This window comes from Giraffa tippelskirchi, chromosome 8, assembly GCF_054371585.1.
Source record: "Giraffa tippelskirchi isolate mGirTip1 chromosome 8, T2T-mGirTip1v1.2.pri, whole genome shotgun sequence".
Lineage (NCBI taxonomy): Eukaryota > Metazoa > Chordata > Mammalia > Artiodactyla > Giraffidae > Giraffa > Giraffa tippelskirchi.
In genome coordinates this window covers 49,880,548-49,908,429 of record NC_137282.1, presented here as the reverse complement: position 1 = coordinate 49,908,429, position 27,882 = coordinate 49,880,548, and the positions used below count along the sequence as shown (strand labels likewise).

The 27,882-nt window shown below is 41.6% G+C and overlaps 1 protein-coding gene and 1 long non-coding RNA gene across 2 annotated transcripts in view; both read left to right on the top strand.

The window, feature by feature from the left end:
• The window catches only part of LOC145517047 (uncharacterized), a 50,879-nt gene extending 42,791 nt beyond the window's left edge, over window positions 1–8,088 (top strand). The window contains exon 3 of the long non-coding RNA XR_014061954.1: window positions 6,791–8,088. This is a non-coding gene — a long non-coding RNA (uncharacterized LOC145517047). The remainder of the gene's footprint in view (window positions 1–6,790) is intronic.
• FBXL7 (F-box and leucine rich repeat protein 7) overlaps window positions 1–27,882 on the top strand; it is a 431,217-nt gene that overhangs the window by 43,202 nt on the left and 360,133 nt on the right. The window lies entirely within an intron of this gene.

The window sequence follows — 27,882 nt, the reverse complement described above, 5'->3', positions numbered from 1 at the left end:
AGACTGCCCTTGCTTGTCCATCCATGCTTCTCATCTGTCTTAGTAGGTCAGGGAACCCTCAGATGAGCACCCACAAGAAATACGCTTAAGTTGGTATGTGTGACAGTCAAAGCGTCCTTGCAGGAATTAATTGTTCCATAAGCCCATGTTTGACAATTACTCTTTACTGTCTGGTGTCATTTTGTAGTTGCTTCCCATCTAATTTGTCATTTAGACATATGACAATTCCAGCTCACCCACTTTTTGGTGTAATCTTTGCAGTACACACACACACACACACACACACACACCATCCTTCCACACACACACACACACACACACACACACACACACACACACCATCCTTCCACATATGCCTAAATGCCATCAAAATAAATAGAAGGGAAGATGTGTTTGCTTTAAAGATTGGGCCTAAACTTATGCTCATGATTAATTTCACAGTAGGGTATGGATACAGAATTTGCTTGTGAGTAGGGAAATTAAACAGTGTTCCCACATGGTACTAGTAGTAAAGAACCCACTTGCCAATTCAGGAGATGTAAGAGATATGGGTGTGATCCCTGGGTCAGGAAGATCCCCTGGAGGAGGAGATGGCAACCCACTCCAGTATTTTTGCATAGAGAATCCCATGGACAGAGGAGTCTCGTGAGCTATGGTCCATAGAGTTGCAAAGAGCCGGACACAATGGAAGTGACTTAGCACGTGTGCATGCAGGGAAATTGAACAGCTCACTGGAGGTCCTGTCTAGACTTATGGCTTCAGAGCACAGTAGGGTGTCCTGTTCACTACTTGGCAGAGTTTTGCCTTCCTCCGTGAATCATGTGAACATCATCTCCATCTGACCTCATTCGTTTTAGTCCATCTTATTATTTGTTCAGTTTTCATCCTGGGGGTCATGATATATCTCCTTTAGTGTGCCAACTAAAATCTACCAACACTTTACTGTGAAGTACTATTGAGATTTTCTACATCCAGAGGAGGAAAGAGAAGAATCTTCCTGAAGACACAACCCCCACTGTGCATCTTTTATAGATAGAGGTGATATCTCCCCACTTTGCTATATAGGCAGACCTAAGTTTATTTCTTCTGTGTCGTTGTCTCTGCTTACACTGGTTCCATATTTCCCATCACACACGTTGTCCATATTTTCATCATCATAGTTCAGGTACCAATCCTATCTGTTACTAGTTCAGTCACTAAACCTTTATTGAGTGCTATCCTGTGCCAGACACTCCACCAACTCCTTTCACCCTACATTAACAATAAATTAGTATGACTTGGAGCTCAAATTGGTGCTCTGTGACAACCTAGCAGGTGGGATGGAGTGGGAGGTGGGACGGAGGTTCAAGGGGGAGGGATATATATATATACATATATATATATGTGTATATATATATATATATGGCTGATTCATGTTGATGCATGGCAGAAACCAACACAATACTGTAAAGCAATTATCTTTCAATTAAAAATAAATTAAAAAATAATAAATTACCTTAGGAGTTGGTCTAATGTTTTATTAACAGATATCAGTTCAGTTCAGTTCATTTGCTCAGTCGTGTCCAACTCTTTACAGCCCCCTGGTCTGCAGCATGCCAGGCCTCCCTGTCCATCACCAACTCCTGGAGTTTACTCAAGCTCATGTCCATTGAGTCGATGATGCCATCCAACCATCTCATCCTCTGTCGTCCCCTTCTCTTCCTGCCTTCAAACTTTCTCAGCATCAGGGTCTTTTCCAATGAGTCAGTTCTTCCCATCAGGTGGGCAAAGTATTGGAGTTTCAGCTTCAGCATCAGTCCTTCCAATGAATGAATATTCAGGACTGATTTCCTTTAGGATGGACTGGTTGGATCTTCTTGCAGTCCAAGGGACTCTCAAGAATCTTCTCCAATACCACAGTGTAAAAGCATCAATTCTTTGGTACTCAGCTTTTTTTATAGTCCAACTCTCACATCCATACATGACTACTGGAGAAACCATGGCTTTAACTAGACAGACTTTTGTTGGCAAAGTAATGTATCTGCTTTTTAATATGCTGTCTAGGTTGCAGATATAATAGTTTATCATTTAAAAAGGAAAATTAAGAGCAGTGGAGTAATGGAACTGACTGCCCCAGGGCTGAGGGTTCAACATGAACAGGACAAGAAGTCCCTCCTGGACACTAGAGTCTACTTATGACTTTGCCACCTATTCAGGGATGCCCCCTCCCAAACAGTGTGATAAAGAGCTTCTGTGCTGTGTGTCTTTTTGTTATCAGCTCTGGTTTTTCTCCACTGTTATTCCCTTGTATTCCTTGAGGATTGCAGGTATGATGTTACTATGCCAGGATTTGAAACTCACATGTGCAAAAATATAGATTCAACTGAATGACAGCTCTGTGCAAAGGTAGCAGTATATTTTATATGATTGTCATTTTCTTCAACTGAATGTCACTGTGTCTTTGCTTCTTTCAATATTTAATGATTCTACCCTCAATTTTCCCCTTATTTACTACTGACACAATTTGTGGATTCCCTGTCAATAAATTAATATTTATTGAAAGGTTATGTCTGGCGTTATGATAGATACACTATGGATAAAGCAAATGTTTATATGTTTGGAACTTAGTTGTGACGATAAAACTTATAGTCATAAAATCTGTGGGAAAAAAGTGTCCAACAGCATGTATTGGTGGGCATTATGATGGCAGCGCAGAGGAAGGTACAAAGGACTGCAGGAACTAGAGGAATCTTGCAGGAGAAAGGAGCTTAGCTGACTCTTGAGTGTTGGGTAGAATTTAGACCCACCCTGCCCATGATGGTAGCTACTGACCATATGTGGCTCCCAAGCACTGGAAATATGGCTAATTGCAATCAAGACCTGCTCTAAGAGGAAAATGCACCCTGATTTTGAAAACTTAGCATGAAAACACATTTAAAATATCTCCTTAAAATTTTATGTTGATTACATATGGAAGTCATAGCATTATGACTATATTGCATTAAATAATATATTAAAGTTAGGTTTGCCTTTTTCACTTTTACAGTATATCTTCTAGAATGTTTCAGATTACATGGAAGGCTGGCAGTTTGGCTCTCATCATCTTGGATAGACGTGTATATAGTGAGGAAGGGGCTTTGCAGATGCAAAGGGTGGAGGGTCTGGAAACTGGGAGGCAGTGGACAGAGTCCCGGGTGTGAGGAGGTGATCACAAGGCGAGTTGAAAACCGGAAGAAGAAAGCTTTTGAGCACATCGCAGTTAACATGCTGAGCTTGTTGGGAGAGTGGGCACCCTGGGTGGGCAGTGCCAGTGAGCATGGTCTGGCAGGTGAGACGTGTGTTTGACTTGGAGGAGAGGCTTGGGCCAGTAATAGAGATTTGGAGCTGTCATTTTGCACTTACAATTCCAGAGGGTACCTGAGGTTCTCAGAGGGCAGAGGGCCTTGGGGTGAACCTCTAGGATGGGATTTATGAGCTCCTTCTGGGAGGTTTGCACCTGTTGCCATGTACCTCTTATTCTGCTTCTGATGCTTTCCCTCTGAGGATGAATATTTAAAGAAAGAAAATGAGGGAAACTGATTTACCTCTGGGGAAATGTTCCCCTACAGTTCAGTTCCTCAAGGCCAGTAGGGAACTACACGAATGCTTGGGGAGGAAGGTTCTGGCAGTGTTGTGCAAAGGCTGGGAAGACCAGGAACCCATGAAAGCTGAGTGAAGGACCCGTGGGCAGCCTCAAAGGGGGTGTGCTGTCAGGGCAGGTTGGTTCCCCCACCTCTATGCCCCTAGGCCTGGCTTATGGGAGGGTGGATGTCTGGGCATCCTGAAAACAGACCTAGATGACAGCCACTGACAAACTGGGAAATATCCTGGCCTGGCATTTTAGTTTCCTGTTTAGCCAATAAAGGATTCCAAGAGTTCTTCTTTCCTAAGGCGACAATAGACCCATCTGATGAGGCAGTCTAATATTCTATTAATTGATATATTAGCTTATAATGTAGAAAGGGAAGTAAGGAGCAAAGGAGGAAGGAGTCCGAATGCCCCCTGAAGTTAATAAGCTATGGTTTTGAGAGGTAAAACCAAGAACATTTCAGACCAGTGGTGCTTTATTCTGAATGCAGAAAGCCTACGAAGGTGAACTCTTTTGAAGGACAAAACTCATTTTGATGTCTGTGTTCTGGAATATACATTAAAACTTCATCCTAATTACTCCATTGACATAGCTCATTAACAAGAATAAAAGTCATAATAGCCTACATTCATCAAACACAGCTCGCAGGCAGTGGGAGGTGAAGAGAGCTCTCAGTCTGCCTGTGTTCATTCCTGGGTGGATAACTGCAGGCATTTTGCTTAACTTCTCTGTTCTTCAGAGAGACTTCCCTGGTGGCTCAGACGGTAAAGTGTCTGCCTACAATGCGGGAGACCTGGGCTCAATCCCTGGGTCGGGAAGATCTCCTGAAGAAGGAAATGGCAACCCACTCCAGTTTTCTTGCCTGGAAGATCCCATGGATGGAGGAACCTGGTAGGCTACAGTCCATAGGGTTGCAAAGACTCGGACACGACTGAGCGACTTCACTTTCTTTTTCTTTCTGTTCTTCAGTCTCCTCAAATGCGTGTAAGAATTGTACCTACCCTGTGGGAATATTTTGATCCCTAAATGAGTTAATGCATAAGGCACACAGAGCGCACAGAATAACTTCCAGGACATAGGAATTTGACAAAGGTTAGCCATTAGTTCACAGAATGCATATAGTTAGCTCTTCAAACTCTAATATAAAGAGGAGAAAATTTTGTCTTGGAAAAGTCAGGTCATGAGCTCACAAGTAAGTTGTAGAACCAGTATTCAACCCAAGCCTAGCCAGAATGTCAAGTTTCTGTCCCAAACCTCCTTTTTTTTAAAAATAATTTTTTTGAAATTGTAGTTGATTTACATTGTTGTGTTAATTTCTGCTGTACAGCAAAGTGATTCTGTTATACATATATTTAATACATTCTGTTTAATATTCTTTTCTATTACGGTTTATCTCAAGATATTGAATGTAGTTCTCTGTGCTATATAGTAGAGCTCCTTGAATCAGTAAACTGCAGCATGCAAGCCAGGTCCTGCCTGCTCCCTGCTTTTGTAAGACCCTAAACTGAGGGTGGCTTCCCTGGTGACTCAGTGGTAAAGAATCCACCTGCCCATGCAGGAGACTCAGGTTTGATCCCTGAGTCCTGCAGACCCCCTGGAGAAGGAAATGGCAATCCACTGCAATATCTTTGCCTGAGAAATCCCCACGGATGGAGGAGCCTGGCAGGCTACAATCCACGGGGTCACAAAGAGTCAGACATGACTTAGTGACTAATCAACCACAAAGCTGAGGATGGTTTTCATGGATGAACTTTTTGATTGAGTTGATCATAGGAAGCACTACCTTTGAATCTAAATTAAAGGTAATGTTATCCCCACTCCCTCCAAAATAATTACAATCTCTCATTAGTAGTCTTGTATTCTGTAAGTGATTATACTGTTGTTATTACATTGTGGATTTCAATGAATAAAGACGGGGAAGGTGTTTTCTCTTCTGGATTGTAAGTGTCTGTATAGTAACCTTGATTTTGACACTAGTCCTGTAAAGCCTAAAAGGCTTCTTTCTGGCTGTTTCTAGAAAAGCTGGATGCCACCCAGTCTACTCTGCTGCTGCCTTCGTTTCTGTTAGCTGCTAGGGTGGTCCTTGTGGAAGAAAGTTTGGAAAACCAGAGACCTGGTCATTACCAATAGGGTGCAGTGGGCAGAAGCTGGGTAGCTGAGGGGCTGGAGACGGATGCTTCTAGAAGCAGGGCCGTGAGTGGTCACCATGCTGCTGCACACAGCATATCTTTAGAGATTTTGGCAGGAGCCCATGTCCAGCAGGAGCTTCTGGGAAACGGCCTAGGAGGGCATGTTTCTTTCTTTTTTTAAAAAATAAATTTATTTATTTTTAACTGAAGGATAATTGCTTTACAGTATTGGGTTGGTTTCTGCTGAACATCAACATGAATCAGCCACAGGCATACCTATGTCCCCTCCCTCTGGAACCTCCCTCCCATCTCCTGCCCCATCCCACCCCTGAAGTTTGTTACAGAGCCCGGGTTTGAGTTCCCTGAGTCATGTTTCTGAAGATCTCTTCTGCATTGGCTTCATTTGTTGAAATAGGAACATTCTCCCAGATTCCACTTTTCTTTCCACCTCTCAGGGGGGCTCTAAATAAAAAAAATGTCCTCTAAAGATGTAAGGCTAGAAGTTTGGCAGGACTTTTCAAAAGAAACTTTAATATTTTTATTTTCCCTTGAAGGAGGCTTGGAAAACTCATTTCCACCACTGAGCTGTTGGGAGATAACTGGTGCCTGGAATAAAAATCATGTAACACTTGGCTTCTGGGACGTAGTTAACAGGCTCCGGTAGCAGAGATGGTGTGATTGGTGACGAGGAGCCCACGGCGATTTTGATATGCCAAATAGAAATAGAACAAAGTATATGGAGTCTAAAAAGATATGTTCAGATGCACTTATTTACAAAACAAAAATAGAGTCACAGATGTGGAAAACAATCTTATGGTTACCAGGGGGGATAGAGGGAAGGGATAAATTGGGAGATTGGGATTAACATATATGCTATTATATATATATATATATATATATATATATTTATATGTATATATAAGATAATCAACAAGGACCTACTGTTTCGCACAGGGAACTCTATTCAATACTCTGTAATGATCTACATGGGGAAAGAATCTAAAACAGAGTGGATATATGTATATGTATTTAACTCTATTACTTTGCTTTACAGCAGAAAGCAACACAACATTGTAATCAACTATACTCCAATAAAAATAAAAATAAAAAAATAGACCAAAGAGATGGAATACTGGAGGGTGCCTTTGAGGCCTTAAAGGAATCATGAAGACATGAAAGACATGTGTCAGCCCTTTGATGTCACAGATGCTAAGACGGGGACTCAGAGATCTCGAATAACTTCTTCCCCGAGCTGTTGAGTGGTCCAGAGGTCGACGCAGGGCATCTTGCAAACTTTCTACTTTCCTTTGCCACCAGACTGCTTTTAAACCCTTCTATTTCCCATTTTTGTTTACCACTTAAAGCAAGTCCAGATCTCTTTGTGGTGATCCCAGTGCTCCTGAACCCTTCACCGAAAATGCCTCACCCCCTGTTCCAGAAGTCACCCACAGGTAATGAGACTGCCATCGCCTTACGCCTCACCTGGATCCTGACTCAAGGATGCCCACCTGGCCACCAGCTTGCCCACCCACCATTTCTGACCTCCCATTCCAAGCAGCTGAAACAGTTCAAGACTTGACTTAAACAGTAGCATACAAGCAAATGTTAAAATTCAAATCTGGGCTTTGAGCCATACAAAACAGGGTGGGAGTTATTAGTTTCTGCCAATTTTAAGTAAAATGAACATCCACTTTTTCAGGTCGGGAGAATGAGGCAGAGAATGTTTTACTGGGACGCCCCTGCCTTTCATCTCTAAATGTTTGTGTGTCCCCTGCATGGCGGCAGAATTGTCACTTTACAGGACAAGGACCCGATTAAAGAAAACCCCATTGGAGTAAGCCCTGGTCCATTAGTCTGGGTTCATTTGCATGTCCCTTGATTTCTCAGAACATGTACTTGACCCGGGAGCATCTATATTACCATGGAATCCTGTTTCTTTAGCTGTTAGGCAACAACATTTAAATAGTTGCCCTTTCAAGGCAGAAAGCCTTTGTGCTCTGCGGGCTTCTCTCTACAAAGCACGAGAACTGTGCATTATCTCTGCATAATTATCCAACTGGTAGTCACACTAGGGGTCTGTCCTGTATACATTATATGACATATTGTCAAGAGCAAGAATTTTACTCTTTCAGCCTTGGGAACCAATTTTTGCAAACACAAGAGGAAAACCATTGCCTGAGTAGTTTAAAGATTGCCTAGCCTCACGCTGTGCAGTGGTGGCAGAGGGTGATGGCTGGGCTTCCTATTGATCTTCATCTAGTTATTAAAATAATTTTAAGTTTATCTGATAGGGGGTAAATCTTTAGCAGTTTCCAAAAATATATATATTAAGGATCTTTCCAAAGAAATTCATTTTACGTCTATTCATTGTTTTTCTGTATTTGAAGGTTGTGTGTGTGTGTGTGTGTGTGTGTGTGTGTTTATGTACATGTGACCCTGATGCTGGGAAAAATTGAAGGCAGGAGGAGAAGGGGATGACAGAGGATGAAATGATTGGATGGCATCCCTGACTCGATGGACATGAGTTTGAGCAAGCTCTTTCTCCTCTGCACTGGGAGAAGCTTGACAATCAATTTCACTTTTGGCTTCTGTGTCCAGTGTATGTCCAGGTTTCTTCTGTTCCAGAGAGTCTCATCTCTTCTTCAGTGTTCATATCATTTTCTTATCACCTTGCTTGTTTCATGGTAACCTTTAGTCTTGGAGGAATTTTTGGACATAAAATACCTCATCTGATTTTCAAAAGGGGACAGGAAGTTGCTAATTACATCTGCTGAAAGCCTTCTGCTTGTCACGTGCTCTGACATATGGATTGTTTAGTTTGATGCTCACGACATCCGTGAGCCGTTCCTCATAGTAACTGCCTGTTTTATTTTCAGAGCTCACTTTGCCATGCCCTTTATTGTCCTGGAGGCTTTGTCTATTGTCCAGTTTGATTATATTAGCCATCCTGTTGTTTGATGAATGCTGTTGGTTACTTCTTTCTCTCCTTGGCTTAGGACACATCAGTCTCCTGGTCTTGCCTCTGCCTCCCGTGTGGACCACCCGCCTCTGTGCCAGTCACTACCCACTGGCTACCCTCTACGTTTTCCTTTCTTCACACCATCATCTCTCCCTTGGCAAACTCACCTGTGCCCAAGTCTTCCATTAAGTCTACAGATTCATCTCCTTGACTCATGAATATATATCTCTGACCTAGACCTTCTCAGCAGGTTCTACATTCATAGGCACAGTAGCCTTGAGATGAAATGTTCAGTCTTGTCTGTTTCAGAGACACCTCTACTCAATATGTCCTTAGTCAAACTCATGACTTTTGCCCCTGTCTCTGGGTCCTCTGCCCTGGACTTTAAAGCAGCCACTTACTTGGTCCAACCCACATCCACTCCTGCCTCCTCCAATGCATTCTTCATAGTGTGACCAGCATGATGTTTCAAAGGCAGGTCTGACTTAACATCTCATTATTTAAAGCTCAGCATTGATCTTGGAATAAGTATCTTAGAATAAAGATCAAAATACTCATCATGGCCCACATAGCTCTTGGCATTTTGACCCCAGTCCTGTCATCCAGCTTCATTTCATGTCACAGTTTCCCTTCTTTTCTCTACAGTGCCCTCTTCCCACTTGTCTTTTTGCAGCCATCATGTTTACCATTCTCCCTTTCTCCTAATCTTTGCAAATCATGTGCCTTTTGCCTAGAAGGCTTTTATTTTCCCTCTTGGCCTTGTTAATCTCTGCTTAGATTCTCTCTCTGACTTCTCTGAAGTCAGTCCCTTTGGGAATGTATTTTTATGATATCATGTGCTTCTGCAGTTGTAACACTTACCCTGCTTGTAATTTTATGTTTAATCTTATGATTGATTTACCCACTAAAGCTTATGTCTTCTCCTCTACCATAAACCCCACAAAAGTGGGGATATTTTCTGGAGTGTCTAACCATTGTTTCCCCCATACTTAGCTAGTGCTTGGCAAATAGTAGACAGTAGATAAACTGAACAAATGAATCCCATTTTACAGATGAAGAAACTGAGGCTTAAAGAGGTTAATTGAAAGCTTACTCAAGTTTCTTAGACAAGCATTCTTTAGTTGTAGGTACCGAAATTTGCTGCAAATTAGCCAAAGAAAAGGAAGGAAAAGGACACAGGGTAATGATGCAGAATACAAATGTGGGACTTGAAGCCAGAACAGAACTCTGTCAGCAGCCAGGAAGGTGGCCTGTGCCTCTGTGTCTTCTTTCTCTCTACCCTTGTTCGTGGGCTCTTTCTCTCCATCAGCATGTGGGGTTCTCATCCTTGCCTCTCTCTGTTCATCTCTGTCCTGCTCGGTTGAAATGGCCATACAGCTCCTATTATCATTCCCCTTCAAGGTCTGTGGCCACTGAACAACTGACCCACAGGGATAACCATGGGGAAGTCGTCCTGTTCTAACTAAGTTCCTGGGAGAGAGATCAAATTGGCTGGGCCTTTCTTCTGAATCATTTCTGACTATTAGGGGTCCAGCCCAGGCCCACTCCATATCTGCCCTGCTCTGGGTGGGCCACCAGGTTCTGGTCCTGGAAATAGGCTGGAAGAGGTGATGTATAGATGGGCAGGCATCTTCCAGAGCATCTTCCATCCCAAAGATGGCAGAGTTGAAATGTGGACTCTGTGGTCTTTGCACTGTGCTTCCTGTATGTTCTTCCAGTGTAAGCAGATCTCATGCATGACTTTTTGTAACCCCATGGACTGTAGCCCACCAAGCTCCTCTGTCCATGGGATTTCCTAGGCAAGAATACAGGAGTGGGTTGCCATTTCCTCCTCCAGGGGATCTTCCTGACCCAAGGATCAAGCCGTTGTCTCCTGTATTGGCAGGCAGATTCTGTACCTCTGAGCCACCAGGGAAGCCCAAGCAGATCTCTGTCATATTCATTCGTGAACTCTGAAATTCTCAGTAAAACATGTGCTTTGGTGTATGACCATCATATATACCAATAGTGAACACTCCATATCTGCCTGGTATCCTAAATGCACTTAAATGCTTCCTCTTCATAATAACCCAGTGAGGGGCAGGTCCTGTTTTTTGTTGGTTAACAATCGTGAGAACAGAAGTTAGGTAATTTGATGGAAAATGCGACACTTGAAATCTTGTGCTTGCAAATGGAAAAAAATCCCTGCTAAGTTATGAGCTAAGAATATTGAGACCCCTTTTTCTGTGGCAAATTAGGAAGTAAAGGGATAGCTCAGTTGGTAAAGAATCCACCTGCAATGCAGGAGACCCTGGTTCAATTCCTGGGTTGGGAAGATCCCCTGGAGACGGGATAGGCTACCCAATCCAGTATTCTTGGGCTTTCCTTGTGGCTCAGCTGGTAAAGAATCCGCCTATAGTGCAGGAAACCTGGGCTTGATCCCTGGGTTGGGAAGATTCCCTGGAGAAGAGAAAGGCTACCCACTCCAGTAATCTGGCCTGGAGAATTACATGGACTACAGTCCATGGGGTTGCAAAGAGTTAGACACGACTGAGTGTTCTTTCACTATCACAAAGTACATCTGTTAACCTACTTTTAGAATTATCTCAGTTTTGATAATATTAAGGAACAGCCAGCATCTCTTGTTTGGAGGCTGAGTTGCATCGAGCTCATCTCTTCTCAACTTTGAAGTGATTTTAGAGCGATAACCAGTAACCAAAATGAGAAGTCATTAAAGAATCCATATTCTTAACTCAGCCTGAAATGTAACATTCTGTCATTCGTGCATGGGACATTTTATTTGTAAATATTTATTGGCATCATCCCTAAGCCCTACAAACATGTTAAATTCAGAAGTGAGAGTGTAGCATGGTCATGAATAAAAGTTGAATTAGCAGTCTCTGAAATGTACCAAAGCATAATGCAGTTTAACTCAGAGTTCTACATAATTATATTTAAAGTGAGCTGTGGGTCATTTTGGGGCTTCCCAGGTGGCACAGTGGTAAAGAATCCACCTGCCATTGCAGGAGATGTGAGAGCCACAGGTTTGTTCCATGGGTCGGGAAGATCCCTTGGAGGAGGAAATAGCAATCCACCCCAGTATTCTTACCTGGAAAATCCCCATGGACAAAGGAACCTGGCGGGCTTCAGTACATGGGGTTTCAAAGAGTCAGACACGACTGAGCAACTTCACTTTCACTTTCTATACCTTTCATAATAAAGAACCTTAGCTTATGTTAGATACTCCATCAGTGCCTCGGACACAAGAGTCAGGCATGCTCTATTTGGACTTGAGGTCTGAAAGCTGAAGAGGTAATTGCAGGAAAGATGCATGAGAGTCTTATATTCAGCCGAGCGGAGGAGGCATTTGGGTCTGGTGTTCCTGTTTGAACCCTGGAAATTCATGAAGCCTTGGTGGATGAGGTGGCTTCCTAGAGACAAGCTGTGGGAGACCTCCGGGGGGGACACTCTCTCCCCACTCTCCAGCCATCCAGTGTCTCATGCTTGGGGTTAGGAGTGCTGTAGATGAACGTAAAACTTGAAGGTGGCACGAAAGGACAGATATTGTAAGATTCTACTTCTGACATGAAAGGACAGATTCTGCATTAATAAGATTCCACTTCTGTGGAATCTCTAGAACAGGCTACTTCATAGAGACAGAAAGTAGGTTAGAGGTGACCAGGGGCTGGGTGAAGGGGTCATGGGGAGTCTTTGCTTTATGGTGACAGAGCTTCTGTTTGGGGGTGATGACAAATAGAGGAAACAGATGCTGGTGACGTGGCTCACCATTGTGTGTATAATTAATGCCACTGAACTGCACTCTAAAAACTTTTAAAATGGCAAGTTGTTAACTAAAATTTTTAAAGAGTGAAAGACGAAAACCAAAACCTAGCAGTGGGGTCTTTTGCACAGTGAAGCTCTTTTTAAGAGCGTCAGGCCCCCAGGATCTTGAGGAGTCTGGGCTGGTGTTTCCTTTTCTTTCCAAGCGGATAAATCTTCACTTCCCTTCAGAAGGCAGAGCACCGATCCTGGCTCTCGCCCTGTTATTTATTGCTGCCAGGCCAAGGGGCGCCAGGCCAAGGGAATCATACAGGTGCCAGACTGGGTCTGACTCTGACTGGCATATGTGGTTTCTAAGGACCCAGAGTGTTATGCCCAACAGACTGAATATGGAAATAGTCCGCTCCTTACATCTGGATTCCAAAAATAACCCTGAGGCTCCTAAATAAACCGGAGTCTCTCATTAAGATCCAAGCGATGGCACCTCCCTGTAGGTGAGGCTGCAGACCAGGCCCTTAGGGTACTTGGAATTAAACCCACGTTGAGTGGTCTCCAAGTCAGACTCGTTTTATAGAGAATTGTTTCTCCTCTTCCACTGAGGTTGCTGTTTTATTCTTTACAGAGTCTCAGACATAAATCGTGTGTGTGCGCGTGTGTATGTGTGTGCGTGTGTGTGTATGCATGTATGTGTGTGTGCGTGCATGTGAGCACCTGTGCATGCATATGGGAAAGCATCCACAGTCCTGGCATTTATAATGGTGGGTTAGGAGTTGGTTTACTTTGCCAACAAAGGTCCGTCTAGTCAAGGCTATGGTTTTTCCAGTAGTCATGTATGGATGTGAGAGTTGGACTATAAAGAAAGCTGAGCGCCAAAGAATTGATGCTTTTGAACTGTGGTGTTGGAGAAGACTCTTGAGAGTCCCTTGGACAGCAAGGAGATCCAACCAGTTCATCCTAAAGGAAATCATTCCTGAATATTCATTGGAAGGACTGATGCTGAAGCTGATACTCCAATATTTTGGCCACCTGATGCAAAGAACTGACTCACTGGAAAAGACCCTGATGCTGGGAAAGATTGGAGGAGAAGGGGACGACAGAGGATGAGATGGTTGGATGGTGTCACCGACTCAGTGGACATAAGTTTGAGTAATCTCCCGGAGTTGTCGATGAATGGGGAGGCCTGGCGTGCTGCCATCCGTGGGGTCACAAAGAGTCGGGCACGACTGAGTGACTGAACTGAACTGAACTGAGGAATTGGTACTCTAGAGCTAGACTATCCAGACTCAAATCCTGTATCCTCCATGAAGGAGCCATGTCATCTTCACAACAAACTTAATTTCCTGGGTTTGTTATAGGAATTGAATGAATAAATACAGATGAAGCACTCAGGACAGTGCCTGGCACATAGTAAGTGCTCAGTGGATGTGAGCCATGATTATTAGCAGTCACAGGGGTGGTCTGAGTACTAGTGTTTGCTTGGATGCTGTGTAAGAAGCAAGTTGTGTTTTGGGGAGAAGAGTGCACAGGAAGGTAGCATAAACAGTGGAAATTAAGGACACATTAGGAAGACATGAAGTGCTTAGAGGTGACATGTATCTGAAACAACTGGAAACCCTTTAACGTTTTGCAATTCAGTTTAAAGTGAGATTGTGATTTTTAAATAAATTTATTTCTATCATTTTTTAGATCCCACATGTAAGGTTTATCCTATGATATTTGTCTGACTTACTTCAATTAGTATGATAATCTCTAGGTCCATCCATGTCGCTGCAAGTGGCATTAATAGACTCACAAATGTAGAAAACAAGCTTATGGTTACCAAAGGGAAAGGAGGGGAGGTATAAATTAGGAGTTTGCTGAATAAAATTAGCGGATACAGACTACTGTATATAAAATAGATAAATAACAAGGACCTACTGTATAGCACAGGAAACTATATTCAATATCTTGTAATAACCTAAAATGAAAAAGAGTCTCAAAAAGAATATGTATATATACATACATATATGTGTGTAATAGAATCACTTTGCTGCACAGCTGAAACTAATACAACATTGTTAATCTACTGTACTTCAATAAGCATAAATAGATATATAGATCAAAATTGTAGAGGGGCTAGACTCATGTATAGATGACATAACCATTTTTAGACTACAGTCATGGAGCTGACAATGGAAGATATCCGTGTGGTAGAAATTCTCATCTAGACACATACATATGGATGTGTGTTTCATAAAAGGTCCCTAGCTATGTAGTTGAACTCCCTAATTTGCAAATGAAAAAATGACAACTGAGAACTTAAGTAACTTGCCCTAAGTAATAGTTACTAAAAGCGACCCAGAAATCTCTTGTTAAAGGCCCTTTCATTATTCTATTGGACAGTTTTCCATATGCCCTGTGGACAAGGAATGAAAAAGTTATTTTGCCAAGTTTCTAACTGGTCAGAATGTACCTAGTATTTGATGAAGCAAAACATTTGTCAAAAACCAAAAAAAAAAGAGGAAGATTAGTGGAGTTAGGGCAAAGGTTTGAAGGATTTATAGTGTGTATGTAATTGCTTTGGCTATAAAACACTTGGAGGCATGCATGATAACTGTTTACATTGATGTTAAGAGTTAGAACTGATTACGAGTAATGTAAGACCAGGTAGTGTTCAGCAATGCACATTGTATTTCTTTTCCTTGTATAAGAACAGACTGCTCCTCCGCTCTTGTAACTTCATGCAGAAACCAACCCCAATACACACAGTCACTTCTGTTGTTCAAGGTAACCCCGGTACCTATGCCCGTGGTATGACTGTTATGTATATGCCTTAGCAGGAGCACATAAGCAAACTAAGGGTATCTTACAGATGCTTGTACCTTCCGATGTATCTAGCAAATATCTTGCATTTTGCTGCTACTCAGTAATTATTTCTAGTGATAATTAGAATGGCTAATAATTCATCCATTGATGAATATACAGAACAAATATTTCATGCCATTATAGACAACAGATTAATAGCACCTATTCAAATGACCTTAATAATACTTAATATTTTCTTTGATTCTTGCTTCAGTCTTCCAAATTCTGCCTATGCTAGGTGAGATTTCTTCATTTTTTGTTAAAGGAAATATTTTGTGTCTTGAGAATGGATAACTATACAGTGTGATTAATGTACAGAGCAGATTAAAATACAGCTACATGTATGTTTCAAGTACAATCAATTAAAAAGCAAATAGAATACAAAAAATATGATTTACGTAAAGTTTTAAAACTGAGAGTTCTTCTTTAAAAGATTATTAAATATTTAAAATGCTTCTCTTGATAAAGTAGCCAATGGACTATAGGTTTAAAAATACGTAAATCAGGTGACCACTGGAGACCAGTTCCCTCAGCCACTGTCAGAAGAAGCTTTTAAAACTGCAACTGTTTCCAGTCTGACCAGCTGACGGGGTGCTTCACAGCCTGTTTGCTCGTTCGTTCAAGACCTATCCCCATCTGCTGGTTCGTCTCTTATTAGGTTTGACTGTCTCACCAGATGGTAGGCTCCTTAGGTGACTTGCTGTTTTTTGCATTAATTATGAAAGTCATAAGCATGTTTACTCCTCAGGTGAAATATGGGGAAGACTAATAAAATGCAAGCCCATGGCCCAGCTTAAGGAACAGAATGTTACCAGCACTTTCACATCCTCTGTGCTCTCTGCAATTCCATCAGCCTCTCCAGGTCATCTACCTCCTGACTTGCATTTAGCACACTTTTGTTATTCTATTTCCAGCTTTTCTACTCTGTACGTATCATAGTAATTTTGCATGTTTGGAACCTAATGTAAATGGAAACATACTATATGTATTTTTCATATCTTGCTTTTTCCAATCAGCATTGTATTCACGAGACTTACTCATGTTGAAGCTGTAGCTATAGTTCTATCATTTTCACTGTTTTTTAGCAATTTCTTGCCCCCTCCCTCCTTCTCTTTCTCCTTCTCTCCCTCTGTCTCTCCCTTTCTTCCACATATATTTATTGAATTCTTTTCATGTGCCAGACACTGTTCTAGGTTGCGTGGACAGGCACAGCAATATTCTGTAGCAACCTAATCAGGAAAAGAATTTGAAAAGGAATAGATACATGTATATGTAGAAGTGAATCACTTTGTTGTACACCTGAAACTAATACAACATTATTAATCAACTCTACTCCAATATATTAATAAAAACAGAATGAAAAAAATTTTGCCATCATAGAGCTTAAGTTCCAAGTGGGGACACAGACACTAAACAGAATGAATTGTTATAATATGCATATATTAGATGTTATTAATTGTTGTACAGAAAGATAAAGCATGACCCATGTTAGGGAGCCTGGCATGCAGGAATGATTTTCAACATTAAAAGGGCTGGTTAGGGAATGTGGCAACTCATTTATCCATTCTCTTGCTGATGGCATTTGCTTGTTTCATCTTGAGGCCATTATGAACACTGCTTTATGTATCTTGAGCTGCCGAAGTAGAGAGGTATCTCCCAGGTACATATTCCTAGGAGTGGGACTGCTGCATCTTCTAAAAATGCTGCCCAGTGGTTTTTCATTGGTAATGATTTATTGGTCTTTGCATCTTTAAAAGCTAGCACAGTACATGGCACCGTGTTGGTCTCATATTTGCCTGATCCAGTGGAACTTCGTTGCAGGAGGGGCTGACATGCAAAAATCGCGTTTATCCTATTAATTGTGCTCTGTGGTCTAGACATTGGACCTTGCACGGAAAAGCAGGAACTGGCCTTCCACTTGTCTTCTGTGCTGAACTGTTCTTAGGGAATGCCTTTCGACATTTGCCGAGTTCATGTTGGCTGTGACAGTTGGAGTTGCTAAAGCCTCTTTTAACAGTAAAGGAACACTGCAAGTAGATTCTAGCTGTTTATTGCAAGTATTTCTCACTCTCCTGTTGGAAACAACCCTCGAAGACGCCAAGTCCTCTTTATAGGATGTCCTCCCTGCTTTCCTCTTGGCTCCTGGCTTCTGAAGCCTGAGGAGAGAGTGCTCCAGCTTCTTGTATGGACTCACGTCTCCACTTGAACTTGCCCCTTTGAACGTCCCTGTCTGGCTGATGTTCTGGCAAGCAGAGTGTTACACTTTAAAACTGATCCTTGCTTGCTTGTGGAAAATGAATCTAAGGTACTTGGGGGAATTATTGGGGCTGGGAAGGCTTGATGCCTCATAAAATGAGGTTCTGGACTGAAATACTCTTGAAGTGTATCAGGCCCCAGAGTTGTGTCTTTACTTTCTAAATATTTAAAATAAAAGTGGGTGGTTCTATCCAGTCCCTCTGTATGTGAGTGGTCTCATCATGTTATAAAATGTCCAGTCTCAGCGTTTAGAATAAACAAATTCATTTCTTATGAAGCCCTTTTGAGATGTGATCATTGGATACTGTTCACTCTGCTTAGCTTACTTAACAGATGAACTGGGAGTGCTTTCTTTAAAAAAAAAACAATCCTCATTCTTTCCAGGATATATTGAACCCTTTAGTTACCAGCTAACTTTTCTTTGTTAAAAGTTGGGATAAAGTAGTCTTGCTACCAAAGGGTTCTTGGCATATATGTTTTAAGATTCTTATGTATTGAGACTTTCTCTCTCCTCCATCATAACAAGTCATAACGTGTGTTTTTGTCATATTAATGCAAAACAACAGAACAGTTGTGCCTTCCCCCCAGCATTTTAGTATAAGTGGTCATTCTTTAATTTTGGCTTTGCTTTTTAATAACATTTCTCAGCTTCAGTCTGGTGAGTGGGACAGTTATGATGTCAATACTGTCTCCATGTGTGACTGTACGTGTGCATGTGTTCCTGGTGACTCAGACAGTAAAGAATCTGCCTGCAATGCAGGAGACCCAGGTTCAATCCCCAGGTCAGGAAGATCCCCCAGAAGGAAATAGCAACCCACTCCAGTGTTCTTGCCTGGAAAATCCCATGGGCAGAGGAGCCTGGCAGGCTACAGTCCACAGGGTTGCAAAGAGTTGGACATGACTGAGCAACTAACACTAACACTAACTATCTATCTACATGGGTGTGTGTATATGTAAATGTGTGTATGCATATGATGTATTTAGTGAAACTTAATCTAAGTTTTCTCAAAGAAGTTGCTAAAAGTAAATGCAGTGTTCATGCAATTCATTGAATAAATGCATAAAAAAATAGATACACACTCTCAATATCAAGGCAAGAAATGCAAAAAAGGAATTAAAAAAACCTAAATTGTAGTTCAGTAAAGAAAAAAAAAAATCCCAGTCACTGTATGCCTGAAATGCATTCAAATGTTGTAAGGTTTGCACTTTTGGTTTCTGTGCACAGCACTGATATTGAAAGGCCTGGTAACAGTAACCTAGTCATTTTTTAAAAAGTAAGCATTTCAAATCTTGCAGCACATGAGAAAAAAAGTTACATTGTATTTGTGTGTGGCTCTCTTTGAAATAAAGATACAACTTGGGAGAAGTAAATAAAACTCAGCATTTAAGGATGTTTCTAGTATGTCACTATGAAAATAACTGTAATAAAAATAGTACATTTTCCTGTTTCAGAGAGAAAAAAGGCACATGATCTTTCCCATTAAAATGAATGGCAGTTGGCTGCATTTTCCTGTCTCTCTGATATGATTTTTCCATGCTATTAAAATATGATTAGCTTGTGCTTAAGAGAAGTTTGTCACGTTTCCATGAAGAAGAAAATATCTGTTGAAACCTAAACTGTTTCTAGCATGACACTGTGTTTTCATAATAAAAATGTAAAGCTGAAGAAAGGTAATATTCACCTGGAAGGAAACCTTCATCATTATTCAACAAAGCAGTTTGGCTATTTTTGTGAAAGGGGAAATATGATCTTTGTTAGAAACCCTGCATGTAGTATTGTGTGAGGCAGGGTTCTCTAGAGAAACAGAACCAATAGGATATGTATATGTGTGCATGTTTATATGCACACACCCACACGCCAAGGAATTGGCTCACACACTCGTGGAGGCTGACAAGTCCCCAAGATCTGCAGTTGACAGGCCAGAGACACAGGAGAGCCAGTGGTGTGGTTCCAGTCTGAGTCTGGAGGCCTGAGAACTAGGAGAGCTGATGGTTCCAGTGAATGCCTGCAGGTTCAAGATTGAGAAAGAGCCAATATTTTCAGTTCAAGTTCAAAGTCAGGAAAACAAAACAGAACTGAAGTCCCAGTTCAAGGCACTCAGACAGGAGGGGTTCCCTCTTACTCAATGGAAGGGCAGCCCTGTTATTCTCGTCTAGTCTTCAACTGATTGGACAAGGCCCACCTACATTAGAGAGGGCCATCTGCTTTTCTCAGACTTCCCTGGTGGCTCACATGGTAAAGCATCTGCCCACAGTGCGGGAGACCCAGGTTCGATCCCTGGGTCAGGAAGATCCCCTGGAGAAGGAAATGGCAACCCACTCCAGTACTCTTGCCTGGAAAATCCCATGGACGGAGGAGCCTGGTAGGCTACAGTTCACGGGGCAGCCAAGAGTTGGACACGGCTGAGCGACTTCACTTTCACTTTCTGCTTTTCTCAGTCTGTCCCTCGGGTGTTAACCTTGTCCAGCACACTGTCACAGACACACGGAGGGTAACGTTTGACCACATATCTGGGCACTGTGCCATTCAGTCCAGGTGACATAAAATTAACCATTATGCATATCAAAAAGAGATGTTATTTTTAAAGGAGGGGAAGAGAAGAACACAGAGGATGGGAGAATAAGGTATCTACAGAAATCCATCTTGGAAAATTTCACATCTCTTCTGTGTCCTGTATTGAAAATAAATTGAAGACAATGTAAAAAATGCTTCAGGATGTGGACTTTTGAATGTTTTAGCAAGAGTAGAGTGTGGGGTCCCAGTTCACTGTTACTCTGAAAGAGAATTTGGGTAGGAATAAGACTCAAATTGAGCAGGTTTCCCAGAACCTGTGCTTCAGGACCTTTTTAAAAAGTTTGAACGTAAGTAGTAAAAATGAACAACTAGTATTTCAATTATAAGTGCATTTGGCAAGGAAGCCCCGGCTTCTCTTGTTTTATTTAGGCAGATCAACTTAGAAATACCAAACAATAGTTCAGTCGTTTCCCCCAAGGATGCCTATAAAGCGTTTAATTCAGTTTGGTGGGCTTGAGTAAGCACCAAGTGCACGGCACTGAGCTATATGGGACGTGACTCAGAGCAAACTCTCAGGGACAGAAAGCCCCTTGGCTTTCTAAAGGTGAACATGAACTTTGGGGCTTAGACACTCGTTCCAGCCCCAGAAACTGTTTGGTACAAGAAGCAAGCTTTCGAGAAACATATTTTATTGCAAATGAATAGACGATGCAAGCACTTGGAAAAGCAAATGACTGCTTTCCTGCACTGCTGTGTGAGGTACAGTGTCCTGGGTTGTATTTTCCTCTTTTATGACATATCTATAGTGGCTGGCCTTTCTCCTGGAAACTGGTGTGTCAGTTCTGAAATAAATGTGGTATGCATACACTTAGAAAGGTCGTCAGAGAGAAGGTTTATGGCAGAACCGCTTTTTCTTCCAAATTAGACATTGAGTCACACAGGCTCCTTCCAGTGGCGGAGCTTGAGAGAACAGTCATTTTTATCAAAGCAGTGTGCATTTACTGCTGATCTGGTTCATACTGTGTTGCCACACACTCGACAGTTTTAAACCCGTAACACCCTGAGAGTGCCAGTAGCTCACGAGCATCACTTTTCAGTACTTTTTCCTCCTCTCATTTTCTTTCTTTTTTTTAAACTTTATTTTTAGAACAGTTTCAGGCTCATATTAAAATGGAGTGGAAAGTATAGAAAATTTCCATATATCTCTTGACCTGACACCTACATGAAAGTGAGAAGTGAAAGTGTTAGTTGCTCAGTCGTGTCTGACTCTTTGTGACCCCACAGACTGTAGCCCACCAGGGTCCTCTGTCCGTAGAATTCTCCAGGCAAGAATACTGGAGTGGGTTGCCATGCCCTCCTCCAGGGGATCTTACTGACCCAGGGATCAAACCTCATTGCAGGCAGATTTTTTACAGTCTGAGCCACCAGGGAAGCCTACCTGCATAACCTCCCCATTATCAACATCCCCTGCCCAAGTGGGGCATTAATTCCAATCGATGAACCCACATTGATACATCATTACCACCCAGAGTTCATCGCTTACAGTAGGGTTCACATAGATGTTGTATGTTTTGTGAGTTTGTATGATATAATGATGTATATCTATAATTATAGTGTCACACGAAGTAGTTTCACTGCCTGAAAAATCCTCTGTGCTGTACCTTTTCATCCCTTCCTGCTTCCTAACTTAGGGGACTGTTTTTTCTCTGTGGATTATTAATGACTACCATACTTTTAGATTTCTACTTAGTTCATACATTTCTCAATATAAAAAAAATAAGATTCATTTCTTTTTCATTCAAACTGTGGAGTAGAATATTAAATATTTCAAGATTTTAATATTCTACTCTGTGTTTTGGAAGAGTAAAAGAATTCCCATTTTTTTTTTTTGTATTGCTAAAATATATGAACTAAGTAGAAATCTATAGAAGCATAGCACTGCATTGGATGGAAAGCTAATGAATACTGAATTAAAGTCTTTCATCTTCTACATCAGGAAACAGAAGCCAGGAAAAATTAAGGTGTGTGCCCAACTACATGTGAAATACGTCTAAAAATGTTTCTTGGTCTGCAGGAAAAGAAGTCCCCAAAGCTTATTTTTTTTCCCAATAAAACTATATTAGTTGAACGGAATTAATTAGAAAATGTGATTATCTACTTGCAGATCAGCTTCAGTGCCCACTATTTCGGGGTCTAGGTGATGTTCCTTAAGAGTTCCTTTCCTTTTCCTTAATCCTGTCTCTTCCTTGTCATCAGAATTGTGCAGTTCTGCTGGATTCAGAGTGTGAAAGTCCAAGGTAAAGGAGGTAACCAAGGTCTGTGACCATCCAGCTGGACTCAAGGCCATGGACCATCCATCTCTCACTCCAGCAGCCCTGTTCACTTGCCAGCTTTCAAAAGATGCCTTTCAGTGCCAGGCTGTAGTGTGTGTTTTCTGCAGTCCACACACCCTTCCACTGAAGCTTGGGAGACCAGTTGCCCCTCATCTGACTGTAACTGTGTAGGCTGGCTCCTTTTGAGCTTCTGGTTTATAGCTATGTTTTTATTTTATGAAATAAAACTTGAAAATGTTGTTGTTTTAACAGCTAAGCATCTTTTATTTCCACAGCAATCAAATCCCAAAACAGAACTGAAATCATAAAAACCAACGAAGAGTTTGATTCTACCATTTAAATCAATGACACCTTAACGTTTTTTCCTTTCCGAACAATGCCTTTTAACTAGCAAAGTAGAAACTGTGAGAAATACTATATAGTGTGGCCATCATTTCATTAAAATTACACAAGCAGCAGTTGAAGTGACTTTTCTAAGACTTCTGAATCTTGACCTGTTCCTCAGTCATTGGAAAATGAACAGGTATAAGATGCCAGAAGATTAAAGTATTTGCGTCAAAACAGAGAGGTGGATTGAGACTTGACACCGTGTTTTGAATCATGTCTCTTTCCCCCTCGACAAATATGTAAATAGTTTATGATAATAAAGTGATTTGAAAAACGTAAAAAAAAAAATAATAAAGTGATTTGACTGTGGTATAGATGGACTTTTTCAGAGAAAGTATTTTCCATTTTTTTCCTGTTCCTGTGTAAGTGCCCATGAGGCAGTAGCCTGGCAGTGTTGAACCTGTGACTTTTGGGTGGAGTTTGGGCGGAATCACCTTGGAACCACCTCCGTGACAAAAAGGTGAACACTCTAAGGCTTTTGGGTGAGATGCCCTCTAGCATTTTGTAGATCTCTGTCTTTTAATCATTAATGTTTTCTCCCACTGTGAGAGAGTTTAGCAGTGTGTTGGTAAATTCAGTTGCCCTCACAGCCAGGCAGATGAGACGAGTGACTCGTGCCTCTGTGTGGGTTAGTTCAGACTGGCAGACCGGCTTGCAAATGCCCCACCTCCCGCCCTGTTGCATTACCAGAGAATTAGCCCAGAACCGTCAGAGCTCCCAGGTTCCAGCTGTTCACAGGATTCCAAAACACTGTATTTTTTTTTTAAGTGCGATATCCAACTTTAAAATTTTTATTTGAAAAAAACAAACAAACAAAAAAAACCCCAGTGGACCAAATCAAAATGTGTGTGACTCACTAGTTTGTGATTTGGGATGTTAGGCTGCCGGGTCTGTCCAAATGTTTTTAACGTTTACCGTTGGAAGAAATTTGGCATAGTAATTTAACTTTCTGGGGCTTAGTTTTTACTTTTTAAAGTTGAAGTAATAACGCTTGCTTTAGAGAATGATGAGGATAAAGTCAGAGAGGGAAAATGGAAACGCTTTGTAATTGAGGAGTCCTTTAGACGCTTTAAATGCTATATGCAAGGATAAAACATGGTAACCTTGGGAATGGCTTCAGCAGAAGCAACGATATTGGACCTGGCTTGTGCCAGCTGCTTCACTGCTATTCCACTCGCTGAAAGGAGAAGGAGGATAAAATGGGCCAGAACCCATTTTAGTTCTTTGGCTAAAGTATCAAACAGAGTCTAGCAACCGGCAGCTCTGTTTATTAAGTGTCCTCTTTGACTTTGAAAAAGGAGATGGTATTTAGATTGTGGACCACTGACTTGGAGACGGATGTGTTCCTTTGGTGTGGGAATTCGGATTAATGGCAGCAGTTCTGGGTTTTGAGGAGCTGGAAATGAATGCCTGTCCTACCAGTGTATGGCTGCACCTTAACTCAGAAAGCAGATGGCTTAAAGACAGGGTGAGATGAGGCCAGAGATTCTGTAAACCTGCACTCTGCCTCTCCCTTCACGTCCAGGCAAAGCTGTGTGTACCACGTGCCCCTCTATCTACCCCTGTATCTTCCTTTCCCCTTTTTATATGTTTCCATCTTTATTAACCTAATATAAATCAGGTTAATATAAAATCCTTTCAAGACCCAGCGTCAGACAGTATTCTCTGAGTCCCTTCCTGAGCCTTCCCTAACAAACAAAAATTATATGTCTACATGATTGTTAGGGAAGGCTCAGGAAGGGACTCAGAGAATACTGTCTGACAGTGGGTTTTGGAAGTATTCAGTACTCATCAGGCAAAACTGACCGTTTCTCCCTCCCCAGCTTGTGTCCCACAGACCCTGGGCACAGTTCTGTAATTTCACTCTTTTGTTTATAGCAGATGGTTATCTTCTATAATAGACTGTGAAATCTTTCAAGGGACACCGCTGAAAGGTGAATTCATTTTTAATTCTAAGTCCCAGTGAGCAATCCAGCAACTCAATAAAAGTGTGCACAGTTGGCATTGAGTGACTCTGAGCTCTCATGCCTTCAAGTCTCTAGAGAACGTGTTTGCAAAAGGTCAAGAATTCTCATTCACTCTAAACAGGGAATAGGAAGGGGTGGCAAAGAAGATTTCTCATCCCTGCCAGTAAGATGGTCAAGGTAGCTCAGAAAATATTTTTTTCCTTTTTTTAGAAAACGTCATGCTAAAATGATAGTTTCAATTTTCTTGGCGGAAGGAGGGAAGAGGGCAGCTGTAAGATTGTTGTTGTTGTTGTTGTTTTTAGTTAACGTGGTGGCTTTCCTGATAGCTCAGCAGGTAGAGAATCCACCTGTAATGCAGGAGATGCAGGTTTGATCGCTGGGTCAGAAAGATCCCCTGGAGGAAGGCATGGCAACCCACGCCAGTATTCTTGCCGAGAAAGTCCCATGGGCAGAGGAGCCTGGAGGGCTATGGTTCATGGGGTCACAAAGAGTCAGACATGACTGAAGCTACTGAACACTGATGTTGGCTGAAGGGAGAATCGTATAGTGAGGATCCCTCAGTCCTGCAAAGGTGGGCAGTGTTACTGTTGCACTGTGGGATTTTCTTTGTTTCCACCAGAAACAAGGTGGTCTTTTGTAAACAGTGGCTTCTGCCAACATCAATCAGATACATTCTGTTGTTGGGTGATGCCTTGTTTTCCTCATTGGATGCCCTTCTTCAGCTAGTCAGCACTAATGTTTAATATCAATATGCTTCACATCTCTGTAGACCACAAATGCAAAGTCAGCCATTCCACTTAATAGTTTATTATATGGTTCTTGATTTATACTATCATAAATATAGATAAAGCTCCTCTGGTGGCTCAGGCAGTAAAGAATCCACCTGCTGTGCAGGAGACCTGGGTTCAATCGCTGGGTCAGGAAGATCCCCTGGAGAAGGGAATGGCAACACATTTCAGGATTCTTGCCTGGAGAATCCCATGGACAGAGGAGCCTGTTGGGCTATAGTCCATGGGGTTGCAAAGAGTCAGATACAAGTGAGTGACTAGACACATACCCAAATATAGATAATCATTAATAAGCATTTCTGCTATTTACATCAACTTTCCCACCAAAGAACAATAATGTAGCCAGAAAGTTCTGAGTCATACAGACATCGTAAAGTTGATATATAGAACTGAGTGTTTCCCCCACCCTGAATATCTTGCTAAAAACAGAATGAAACCCATAATTTCTTTACAGCTCTTTAAGACTTCAGAAGACAGTTTATTTTTCCCAGAAATCCTTTGGTAGCTTTTTATTGTCTATACCTGTCTTTATTATTATTTCAAAAATGTTGCAAATATCCGGCAACTCTTGCAGGTGCAATAACTCTATAATAATATATATCTTTTAAAATTCAGATACATTTTATGAATGCAGAGACTGTACTGTCTCCAGAATGGTTTATTATATAACAGCTTTGGCTTAAAAAATAAACTTTAATGCCTCCAGTGTAAAAGTGTAAAAGGATAAAATATGGTTTAACAACAGAAGTACTTATTGAGCAGGAGCCTGCCATTTTCCATAAAATAATTCAGATTTGACCCAGTATTCACCAGTGTAAGAGAAGACATTTTTTTAGGATGAAATAAATTCAATCTTAGCAGCCTGTGGATACATCCGTCATTATTTTATGAGGAAATGTTTTGCGATGTGTTAGTATTTCTGGACTATTGAAATTAGGTTAAGACTAGATATAAACCATGAAGGATTGAAATAATTCAGTAACTTCATTACTCATGCATGCTTTGGAAGTATCCACATGAAGAAGTTTTGTTTGCCACAAGATAAAGTTTTCACTCTCCGTTGGTGTTTAATATTTAATACTGGAGAGAATGAGGGAGTGGGCCTGACTGTGGGCTACTCTTAAGCCTGCATGAATTATGGCTTTCGACTGGAATGTTCTGGTAGCAGCCAACCTTAGGTCATTTGTGTTAAATAAAATACTAGGGCTTTTTGGTGTGGAAATTGGGATGGTGGAAGGTGAAAAAAAGAAAACAACATAAAAATGAAACAAATCAGGATGAGTACTAAACTATCTGCTCATATTTCTTAGTTATCCAGACTTGAAATCTTTGTAGTCACCTTTGATTCTACCTTTTCCCTTTAAGTTTAGCATGTCTAAATTGGAAGATCTCTTGAATCTCTTCCCTATCTCCTTTATTCTCTTCCTATACATTCTTTTTTCCCTCCATCCCCGTGCTGTGATGGTTTAGTGGTGAGACTATTGGGAGAAAAGTATAAATTACAGATACTTACTTCAAGCATCAGTCAACTGAATCTATCAATAAACTTGCATCCAAGTTAGAGCTTTCAAAGGAGAGATGTGCAGTAAGGCAGGGCATCAGGGAAAGATGCCTGGAGGAAGTGATGACTTGACTGGGCTCTGAAGGGTTGCTTAGAGTTTAATAGTCCAAACAGGGAGACCAAGATCTTGGTGGATGGAACAATGCCTATGGCAGGGCGAGCATGGCAAACATGTGAGAATAAAGGAGGTCATTGGTGACTGGTTTCAAATGACAGGCCTTGCAGAGGCATTTTGTATATATCCTAAGATCAAAGGGAACCCATTGAAGAATTTTAAGTGAAGTGGTGTTGTAGTTAGGTTTTGAATTTGACCTAATGACTTGGTGATAGCAAGGGGGAGGAAAGAGTGAATTTGGGTCAGTAAGTCAAGACCGATGAGGAAACAGTCAAGCCACAGAAGATGGCAGGTTAGGCAAAGGAGCTGTAGATAGAGGGGAGAGAAGAGGAGGAGCCTGAGTCCTGAGGGAAGGTCACATTCGTAGGACCTGATGGTAGGTTGTGTTGGGGATGAAAGAGATGGTGTTGAGAATGATGTGCAAATATCTGGCCTGTGGGTCTGGGTAGGATGTGGTACTCTTTCCAGAGAAAAGGGACGTAAAGAGCACTAGGCTGTGTGGGGAATATCATGAGTTCAGGGGACGTGGTGAGTTTGAGGCCACTTCAATATGTCCAAGGGATTTCCCAGGCTGCCCAGTGATAAAGAATCCACTTGCCAGTGCAGGAGATACAGGTTCGATCCCTGGGTTGGAAAGATCCCCTGGGGGAGGAAATGGCAAC